This window comes from Solanum stenotomum, unplaced genomic scaffold, assembly GCF_019186545.1.
Source record: "Solanum stenotomum isolate F172 unplaced genomic scaffold, ASM1918654v1 scaffold28981, whole genome shotgun sequence".
Classification (NCBI taxonomy): Eukaryota; Viridiplantae; Streptophyta; class Magnoliopsida; order Solanales; family Solanaceae; genus Solanum; species Solanum stenotomum.
Window position 1 is genome coordinate 30,260 of NW_026030252.1, and position 11,521 is coordinate 41,780.

Below are 11,521 nucleotides of genomic sequence, written 5' to 3' on the forward strand. Positions count from 1 at the left end.
TTTAAAAAATAAAAATAAAAGTGATTAATGAAAAGGCAAAATATACTAGAAAAAAAGAGAGATATGTTTGTAAACGAAGACTTACATCAATCCAATTATATCCAAAGTATTCATGACCAAAACTTGAAGGGACATGTCTAGTAGCACTTTGTAATTGCTTTTTTGTCATTTTACGTATTGGAACAGTTCCAATCGGACATCCTTTTTTATTCAACCAATATTCCTCAGCGTTGAAACCGTCCAATTTATTTCCCCTTTTTGACTTTAATCTTTGTCTTTCAAGCTTCTTCGCTATGACCATCTATTTTGGATATTGTAGTAAACAAAATGAAAATATTAAATTGAAATCATATCAAATAATAATAATAATATCAAGTTTTCAATCAACTACCATATATGTGGTACCAGTATTCTCATGGTATTTTTTCCTTCTCTTTTCAATATTTCTTTTGAGCTGATTTTTCTTTCTATTTATTTTTTTGTTAGATTTTGATTTCTAGTTAATTATATATTAGAAGATCAGCTTGTTGAATCGTGGGAATACACCTATATCGACAGGGGCGGACCTACCCTTGGTCAAGCGACACCCTTAATTCCTCGAAAAATTATATTGTATATAGATATCAAATTTTAGTTTAATAAATATAAATACATGAATTGACACTTTTGAAACAAGTTGAATGTTTAGTATATTGGTTAAGAGGTTGCAAAATCTCCATGCACGAGGTCATGTGCTCAAGCCTTACTAGCCTTATTATAATTTTTTTACACGTCTGCCACCATATATTGGGTGAAATATCCTTAAGGACAATATCTTGAGAGACTTCACAAGTGAAATTAGATTTTTTAAAAAAAATATGACGAAGTTATTCACGATTCTTTAAAAAATGCTAAAACAAAACTTATACCTTAATTCTTTCGGAGCCTAGTGTTGGATGCAAAAGAGTTGGTTGTTTGTACATGTCCACACAGTCATATATGTCTCCGTGAATAGTCTACAAAAACATCAATTTCATACGACAAAGACCTTTAAAGAGAAATAAAAGGATATATTGTACAAAGAAAAAGAGTTCCTTCACCACATTTACATTTTTGTAAATTGAAATGTCGAAAGATATATTATCGAAGGATAAAATCCTATAAACATTATACCTCAATCGTAAAGTTTGATCTTCCGCCAAATTTGTGGCTCTCGATCACATTTGAAAGAAATATAATCAAAACTAAAAGAGAGAAAAAAATTGTTTTCACACTCATCACAGCCATTTGGACACAATGAGTTTGAATTGTTTATTGAGTGGAAATATTATTAGTACAAGATTTTGATTTTAATCTTAGTAAGTGTTTCAAAAATGTTCTAAATAGGGTGGACATGCAAATCAAATACGATATGACTAAAACTCTTCCCAATTTGGACGATGCATTTCCCATTAAGTTGAAGTTTTGTCCACGTTAAATGTATCAATATTTTTACACTATCAGATCATTTTAAAGGTAAACAGGGTTATTAATTTTCTTTAGTATTTAATATTATCCTTTTAGATATAATTCAAATTTGTAGAAAAAGAAAAAGAAAATAAATAGCGATTTTGGTCCTGAGTTGTTGAGTATTTCCGATCTTAGTCTCTATATTATGTGACTATGTACATTTAATCATTAATTCATTCAAATGTGCTGGAATGATTCTTAATACTAACAAAAGTTAAATATTTAACATAATCTATACAATTTCTTTTTTTAAATAAAGAATTTTTATCCATGGAGAAGCTACCATGTATTAATTTTTTGTGACAAAGCAAGAAACATCATAGGATATTCATCAATCATCACAGTTAACAAGAGTGTAGAGAACTTCACATAAGAAACAATTTGAGATGAGGGCATTTATGTGAGTGTCCAATTATTAGTCAAATTAGCAAATTTAAGCAATCCATACACTTCAAACGGGGGAGCTGTAAGAGTACAAAAGATTAGGGGGTAAATGGGACAGTTCGATCGATTATTTTTAAAAATTATATCATTATAATTTTTTAGATATTTTATATAATGTATAACTAAAAATAGATTTTTTAAAACCATTCCAATCATGTCAGTTTCTCTTCGGTATCACTATGGTTCAGTTAATCTTCAGATATTATTATTAAAGATACTATTTTTTTTGCAAATATGTTCTTGAAGAAGCACTTCAATTCTTCTCTAAGAAGTCAAGAATGTAAAACCTTGTTGTCATATTGTTTGATCTTAAACATTTAATATATAGAAATGCTTGCATAGGTTTTGCCGTATTGTTTGATATAGTATCTATCATAGTATCTTTTAATTTTAAACTTAATTAAAAGCTAATTAAAGAGCAAAGACCCAAAGTCTTTCAGTCTCCAAAGGCCTAGAACCTATGTTACATTTATATTTGAAAAATATTTTAAAATATATTTATATATAAAATTTAACATATTGTTAATATATAAAATATATTTACATTTTTGGTTTGGTTCGGAGATTTTTTCAATTTTTTTATAAATTAGAAAGATCATTCTAATTGTTTGAAACGGTTATACACTTAAATAGAAGTCCACGATTTTATTAAAAAAATGGCATAAATCGATTAATCGATTCAATCCAATATTCTAATTCTGTTAGCATGGATGATCAAGGTTGCACAATTAAATTAATTAAAGATTAAATGTTCTTAGTCAAATAAATATAATATAGGATCCAAAATCACAATAAGCTAATGACTCAGGACCAAAAATGATTATAAAAAAACACACACACACAATAAAGGCAAGTTGACCCCTAATTGTACTCTAACCAAAACTAATTCATAGGTACATCAAGTTTGGATTGGATTAAAAGTTGGTCAAATTTATTTTTAAGTCAGTTTTTGACTTCTGAAAGTGTTTGACAAATATAAAAATAACTTAAAATAAATCAAAAAATAACTTAAAATAAGTTAGGAAATGTTTGTCAAGGTTAAAAATAACTTAAAAACCAAAAGTTGGTCTCCCTACTTTTTATTTTTTTAACTTAAAAGTTTGACTTTATAATTTTAATTTAAAAGCTACTTTTATTAAGCCAATCCAAACGGGCTCTTATACTCGTATCAAATTTAATTTTTTTACTAATTCTGTTTTTATCAATAGCATGGTCCAAAAGACCAAAACAGGGAATTAATTCCTAAAATACTTTGTTACAAGTTCATAATCCACAAATAACTTATCCATGTTCCAAGTACATTTGATGAATATAATCTAACGCAGAGATGTGGTTCTTTGAAAAGGAAGCAGCACCATTTTTCTCAAGCTACGAAGTTTAACATCTCTAGTTCATACATTCTGGGCAGTCAGTAGGCCCTTAGCATTTGCTATATATAGAACTTATAACCTATTGATGCTATATCTCTTTAACAAATATAATTCCCACTCCATACCTAAATGAGATTTATTTGATGTGGCATGAGTTATGAAGCCTTCAATCTCATCAAGTCGATTGATCGTTTGTGGTGCTAATGATTGGTAGAGCCTAGAGGTACAGTTGTGATCAATCCAAGTAGGTCCATCCCATGATCCTGCTGCAAGTTTCAGGATCTCACAGAGAATGTTTCTAGATTTATCATGTGATATAACAAGTGTCCTACTTTATAAGAACCTGTGAAATGGCTGAACATGAACCTATAGCACTCCTGTACGAAGCCAGTGGTACCAAGAGGCACTCTAATGTGGTTCGTCTACTTGGATTTTATAACAACTAGACCTCCATTTTCCCTAAAATAAACATCCACAAACGAATAAACCTCTGCGCTCATAAGAGGATGATCAACTATAATTTGATCAAGCTCCTAAAAACCAATCCTGCATTTCTGTACAAGTAAGAGTTGTTTCCTCTTCAAAGAGCAAAACGCCCTTAATGAGGAAAAAATGAAAGTTAGCAAAGGATGAGTAAATTGAAGCCGAATTTTGAGTGAAAAAAGATCTGCCAAACTATTAGTTTCTCTGTAGTAGTGCTGAAACTTAAAGCTACCTTGTCTCTTAAGCCTGCTGATTTGATATATAGGCTGCATAATATGATAGCTAGTCTCGTTGAGGTCATTAATCATATTAACGATGAACACAGAATCAGATTCGATGTCCACATCTTTGAAACCATTTGTTATGCATCAATTTATTCCATAGAGCACTGCTTTTGTTTCTACTACATTGTTGGAACAATTCTCATAGTATTCTGAGTAGGCCATAATCATCTGCCCCATGTCATCTCTAAGAACACCCTCTCCTCCGGCACTTCCTGGGTTCTCTTTGCTGCATCCATCCGTGTTTAGTTTGAATCTACCAGGGCTGGGCCTACTCCACCTAAGACATTTGATATTGATCCTCAGCTTGAGATTTTCAATTTGTAGGAGTGTGGTGCCCCATTGTTGCTTTAGTTGGAGTTGTGGAAACTGGTAGTTCACTAGCATTGTGATTTGATAAATGACCTTGTTGATGATAGTACCTGGAGAGGATTTGATGTCCTCATATTTATGATTACATCTAGCTTTCCAGATTTACCAACAGATGAACAGAGAAAGGCACTGAATAAGTCGTGTACGAACTTTGTTATTAGTACTATTCAGCAACCATTTTATAATAGTTTCTCTTATTCTTCCTCGTTCATTGATGTCACGACCCAATTTAGAACCGTGACCGCTAAGGGGAAGAATCCCAAAACAAGCCTTAACCAGAAATCTACAGAAAATCGGGCAGAGTTTCCTCTGTTTTTAGGTTTATCCTGACTTTTCCTGTCTCAGAAATTCACAACACAACCAATAGCAACTATAAGCCACAACATAATATCCTTCAATGATCTAATTGTCACTTAACAAACCTAATTCATTTCCAAATTATGAAAACAAGTTCCAACTAGTCACTTGACTACAATACGAAGGACTAATCATGACTCAAATCCAAGGAATGACAAATGGAGCGACTCTAAGAGTTTTTAAAGGAACTAAATAAACCAATAACAAATAAATAGTTCTCTTGCCACGCGAAGCAATGCGGGGCTCACCAGATGCTACCAAATCACACTCTCTAGTTAATGAAATCCTCTTCAATACCACCTAAGTTTTTTGTAAAAACAATTAGCGAAGAGTGAGACGCTAGCTCAGTGAGTAATAACACTTAACCACAAACGTTTTAGTGAGGGACAAGTCAGTAGGATAGTCAAAACGATAAAACCGCCTTTTTCATAAACGAAAACAATATTCAATCTTATGTGCCTCATATAAGCAAAATCAATATAAATACTCAATAGTAAACTCAGAAAAATATTTTCATATCAAATCTTATAGCTGGGAGGTTTCCAAGAATGAATCATGTAATCAGTGTGGCCTTCTTTTTAAGAAGTACTAATAATAGTGAACTCCTCATAAATGAGTTAAGTATTCATATCAGTAGATCCCTACTCGAGGGATATTAGTAACAGACTAGCAAGGTCTTTATCAGTAATCAGTAACTACAAGGTGCACCAGGTCTAACGAACCCGCCGTTAGCTACAGGATTCATCAAGGTCTACTCCCTTTTCAAACTTTTCTTGTAATCAGTAGAAGCATTTCGAAATCGAACAGAGCATTTAAATCTTATTAAATCATATCATTTCAAAGTTTAACAATCACCTGTCAAAATACTATTTCTCAAATAAGTGTAAAACCTTTTCAATACTAGTAATCATATCTTGTAAGAATGCGATCATCTCAAATAATCTTTCCAGTATCATATCAAGTAAGAGACTTGTCCCACATGCAAGTTCAAAACATTCAGAAACACATTTACTTTATAAACCATGTAAAAATCATGAAATTTGTGAAATACAAATTGTGGTAAGGTTACTACTCACAGTACTAGTGCTGAAATACCAATCTCGTAACTCGAGTAATCCGTATGAATCCCTTTGGTCAATCTATAATCACATTCATACCAATTTCCAGTTAGATTCTATGTTTAAGCTAATTCTATAACTATTTAAAATATTCAACCCTCAAGTTTCAGGTTTGATTCTCAATATGTTAAAGTATCTTATTCTGTAACGATATATTCCGTCAATTTCAGCAGCAACAAGTTAAAAGCTCTAAGTATTCATATCTTGCGGTTGCTCAAACAATTTTCTTGGCTATTACTACTATTAACAACAACTCAAGCCCAGCATTACAATGTAATTCCAACTAATGCTACTGGGAGCATATCTGGCAGTAGGAGTAGTATAAAATATACTTCTATCTATAGGTATTCTCATGCCCAATCCATTGATCAATCGTGTATCTTGATACTCATAAAATAGATAGAAATATATATATGATTTATCGTATGTACAACCCTTGCTGCCCAATAATTAGCCTTTAGTAATTAGATTTCAACACCTACTTTGAATGACCTAACTAATAATCTTGGAGGGGCTGTAGGAGAAGAAAAGCAACGATGATTTACCTCGAACCTGGAAGCGAAACCTTCAAATAAGTCTCTTTCTCCTTCTTCTCCCTCACCCTTCCGTTCTTTCTTCTCTTTCGTGGTCCTTCGCTGGAAACAAAAACGCAGCAACTAGCGTTTGTTTCTTCTTTTTTTTTTCTTCGCTCAAAATTACAGCAGTCGTTGCTGCCTAGGGCTTTTAGCCCAATCTCTCTCTTCTTTTTCTTTTAAAAAAATAACTAATGACTTATTTGCCCTTAACTTAAATTATAGGCTATTACAATTGATGATGCCACAAGAAGTTTAAAAGAACTTCCAGATAGCTTCTGCCAGGTTTCCTTCTTTGACACATTCTTGGTGCTTCCATAGTAAGACTGATCCCACCCTCCAAAGTAGGGAAACATAGTTTCTCCCAAGCTATCCAATGCAATTTTAAAGGAACAGGATGCAGGATCCCACAAGCCTTACTATCAGTTTCATGGTGGTATTCTGAGCCGGAAAGGAAAGCTCATGATTGGAGCTGTTCCTGAGGTCAGAAGGGATCTCTTGTCCTTTTATTATGATAGTCCCACTGGAGTTCATTCTGGGATCACAGGCATCCTACACAGGCTTAAACAAGACTTCTATTGGAAGAAAATAAAACAAGATGTGCACTCCTATGTTAGACAGTTGATGTCTGTCAGAGATGCAAAAATCATATCCTGTCTTGCTGCAACCAATACCCATTCCTGAGAGAGTGTGGCAGGATGTATCCATGGATTTCATAGAGGGGCTTCACAAAGCAAATGGGAAGGAGGTTATATTTGTAGTGGTTGGCAGGCTTTGCAAATCAACTCATTTCAATGCACTTAAACACCCCTACTCAGCATTAGATGTTGCTCAATTGTTCATGTCTGAGGTATTTAGATTACATTGGATGCCTAAGACTATTGTATCTGACAAGGATGGTCTTCACAAGCAGGTTTTGGAAAGAGTTGTTCAAACTACAAAAAGTTTTCTTAGTCACTTCAACTGCCACTCACCCCCAGACTGATGGACAAACTGAGGTGGTCAATAGATGTTTGGAATGTTATCTAAGGTGCATGGCATTTGAGAAACCAAAGGAGTGGCCTCAGTAGTTGGCACCGGCTGAATGGTAGTACAACACCACTTTCCACTCTGCCATTGGGAGGACTCCATATGAGGTTGTGTATGGCCATAAACCTCCCTCCCTCCCTTCCCTACATGTCCTTTGGCTCTCAACTGGATCTAGTGGATAGATGTCTCCAGGCTAGGGAGGCCACCTGAGGGAACTTAAAGTTTCATCTGCATAGGGCTCAGAGCAGGATGAAATCTCAAGTAGATAAAAGGAGAACTGACAAGTCTTATTCAGTAGGAGATTGGATCTATGCTAAACTTCAACCTTACAGGCAATTTTCTTTAAAATCTCACACTTTTCAGAAACTCTCAGCAAAGTTTTTGGACCTTTCCAGGTCATTTCCAGGGTGGGTGTTGTTGCTTATACCTTGGACTTGCCTAAGGATTCTAAGGTTCACCCTACATTTCACATATCTTAGCTAATGAAGAAGTTAGGCTCTCAGATTGCTTCTGTCACCTTGCCAGTGGTACATTCCAATGCTGGCCATATCATTTTGGTGCCTCAGAAGGTTCTCGACAGGAGGTTGATCAAGAGGAAAGGTCATCCTGTGACTCAGCTCCTTGTCAAATGGCTTAATGCAGCAGAGGAGGACAACACGTGGGAGGATTTCATCACTTGCAGCCATCAATTTCCTCAATTCTATCCTTGAGGACATGGATTGTCTAATGTGGGAGGCATTGTAACGAGTCAGTTGGATTGGAATCCTATTTTAGCTATTTATTGCACTGTAATTAGGGAGTAGCATGTGACTCGCGCGTGTTCAAGGAAGTTGTTAAAAGTCGTTAGAAAGTTAGGCCGTTATAACTAACTTCTAGAAGGACCAGTTCCTTCTATTAGTTACTTTCCATTCTTTTCCTTTATAAGCAACAATCCTCTGATTGTAAAAGTTAGTTGGAAAATTCAATAGAAATCTCTTTCTCACTTATCTCAATTCTCTTGTTCATCTTGTAGGGCTTAACTGTTCAAGAGCAATTCAGTACCTTGCTCTTTAGGTAAATTTAGCTCAGTTTTCTTTCTAATTTTGTGTGGGTGTCATCAGCGTTCTTTTTATCACTTCTGTTTTTTAGTTTTTATTTTCTTTAGCGTAACAATTCTGTCAGATAATTTAACTGTGCTAGCATGAAGGATGAAAGTTGTACAATTAGATTAATTAAAGGTTAAATGTGCTTAGTCAAATAATATAGAATCCAAAATCACAATAACCTAATAACTCTGAACCAAAAATCATTATAAAAAGAAACACAATAAAGGCAAGTTGAGCCCTATTTGTACTCTAACCAAAATTAATTGTTGTAGTTATACTCGTATCAAATTTAATATTTTACTATTTGTGTCTTCATCACAGAGAATTGATTCCTAAAATACTTTCTTAGTTTCTACTACTTCTTTTTCTTGTGATTGTTGTGAGACTGTGAAAAGTTCATAATTCACAAATAACTTATCCATGTTCCAAGTACCTTTGATGAATATAATCTAAAGCAGAGATGTGGTTCTTTGAACAGGAAGCAGCATCATTTATCTCAACCTGCGAAGTTCAACCTCAGTCGTTCATACATTCTGGTCAGTAGGTACTACATTTTGCTACCACATTTGCTATTTATCTTTAATTAGTGTATCAAATAGACTGCATGTATCTTTTCAGCTTCAATTTGTGTTACTCAAATCGGTGCATTATTGTAATGTTTACCAGCTTGTTATAATTTTGTGTGCTAAATTTGTAAATATGTAACAGAGGGAACAAATCATGTGGTATAACATAACCTATTGATGCTATAGCTCTTTAACCAATATAATTCCCACTCTTAAGTATCCATACCTGAATCAGATTTGATGCCTCCAATCTCGTCAAGTCGATGATCGTTTGTGGTGCTGATGATTGGTAGAGGTACAGTTGTGATCAATCCAATTAGGTATATCCCAAGATCTTGTTGTAAGGTTCAGGATCTCTCAGAGAATGTTTCTAGATTTATTGTGGAACAAGTGTACTACTTTATAAGAACCTGTGAAATGGCCGAATATGAGCCCGTAGTTCTCCTGCATGAAGCCAATTGTACCAAGAGGCACTCTAATGTGGTTCCGTGTACTTCAATTTTATACCAACTAGACCTCCATTTCCCCTAATCTTGGCAAGGACCAAACTATATACAGGCAGCGAAAAATACACTCTATGTTTCTCAAATTATTTGGCATACAAATTTTATGGACTTTGCTGCTGTGGATTTCCCAGAAATGGAAATAACATTTGTTCTTATCTGAAAGTGGTGGAAAAGGTGACCGTATGTCTTCCTCGTGAAAGGAATTTTCAGTAACTAGAACTGTCTCAAATTGATGAAAGTGTGCTTCAACAAAAGTCGGACTGTTGATCATGTTGAGAAGCGACTTGCAGTCCGCAGAGAATTTCAGCTGAAAGTAGAAGAAAAACCTTAAAGAGCAAGTCATTAGGAAGCCAATTCCCCTTGGGTCTCTACATTGTCTTTCATTTCTTGTTTTGTTTCCCTTGATGTTGTGCTTCATTTTAGCTGTTCAAGTGTGATTGCTACACGTCCCTCATTACTGAAATCCACTGAAAGCAGAAAGTTCTACAAGAATTCTATTGACGATAAGTTCACAGCTCTTTACTCCAGGTCATGTTGTATGCTGAATCATCTTGACATTGAACCCACGGGGGTTGTGGTGGGATGGATAGGGTAGCTCTCCTCAACCAGAAGTCTCAGATTAGGGCCAAATAAAAATTGCACTTCCCCATTAAAGGGTCAGATTGCTGCCAGTATTATTACAATATTGATAATTATTATTTGGCAAACTAAATATACATGCATACAATTTACCGTGTATATGTACATGCCCTACTGGTGGTGAGAAGTACAGGGGGTGTGAGTATTTGGAAGTCTATCAGAATTCACCAGGTTATCCGATTTCTCTTCAAACCAGTGGCAATTGCAGAAAAGTTTCCAGAATCGTTTTGTCGGACTCTTTCACCAAATGAAATAGTAGAGGATGTGTGATGTAGTTCAATGCTACAAATTTCATAGTGGAGGTCCAGATTCTCCAACAATATGACCATTTCCCTTAATCTCCAAAGTCTAACTATTAGAGCACAAGCCAGATGGCAAGGGAAGGAGATTGCAGCCATCAAGGGATTAAACAGGAATACCTGGGCATAAAGATTATCTGAGTTCCATAATGACACCAGTAGTATGTGTGATCGGAACAATTTGAACAGAATTGGAACACAAGAAGGTGATTCTGCTTGAGAGATGATCCAACAGTACAACCCATCTCTTACTACATTGCCATCTTGTTAACAACTATGAAGCTTCTTGATCAGAAAGGAGCAGAAAGCTCCAAACAAGCAGGTATAACAGAGAAAGGATGGGAGAAATCGTTCAGTATCTAATGTTTAAGATAATTTGGCGGGAACAAAGTAGGAAGGCCATGAGACACTAGAAAACATGATGTTACAGGAAAGCGTATTGATAGACTAGAAACTTTGATATTGAAGATCAACCACGTTTTGCTTCTTTTGGAGCACATAGTAATTAGTATACTGGGTTTCTTCAATCCCCTCTTTTAGTTAGTAACAAGTACTTGTCAGTTTTAACAAATAAATAAATAAGTTTTCCATGTTGAGGGATATGCGAGAAATATTCATGAAACAAAACAAAAACAAGATATAGTATGTGAAACTTAAAAGACATAGAAGACAAAGATGCATCATCAAATTGAAACCTTGGGAAATGTCTGACAAGAGAATGAAGACTAACCTTCTCCCACTGAACACGGAGAGCGGTGGCCAGTTGCCATTATTCACATATACTAACCATAAGGAATTGTACAAACCCAATAAAATTATAAAGTAGTTGCAATACCTAGGACAATGCAGGTACAAGTAGAAGTGACCTACCCACCATTAACTCCATCAAACTCTACAAGTAGCACTAAACAG

General features: G+C 34.8%; 1 pseudogene; it reads right to left on the reverse strand.

Moving 5' to 3' along the window:
• Positions 1-9,317: 9,317 nt before the first annotated feature.
• Positions 9,318-10,854, reverse strand: LOC125851719 (uncharacterized; annotated as a pseudogene).
• Positions 10,855-11,521: the final 667 nt, after the last annotated feature.